Raw genomic sequence first — 268 nt, 5'->3', positions numbered from 1 at the left:
TTTCCCGGCTCACGGCTTCGTTCGTAGAAGGGAAGGGGAGGGCTCCCCCTCACCCCGACCCGCCAACCCCCGGCTCCACCCCCGGCCCGACCCCCGTCGTCGCCGCCGCCGCCGCCTTAAACCTCCCGCCCCGGCCCGGGGGCCGGCTCCTCCGTGAGGGGGCCGCCCCTTCCCCTTCTCTCCTCCCGCTGCCCCCTCGGCGGTGCCCCCCGGGCCCTCCCGCTGACGGGCCCCTCGGCTGCTGAAAGCTCGGAACCCGCCCCGGCCC

Source organism: Calidris pugnax, unplaced genomic scaffold (genome assembly GCF_001431845.1).
Source record: "Calidris pugnax isolate Ruff unplaced genomic scaffold, ASM143184v1 scaffold225, whole genome shotgun sequence".
In the NCBI taxonomy this organism is placed as follows: domain Eukaryota; kingdom Metazoa; phylum Chordata; class Aves; order Charadriiformes; family Scolopacidae; genus Calidris; species Calidris pugnax.
This window is presented reverse-complemented; position numbering follows the sequence as displayed.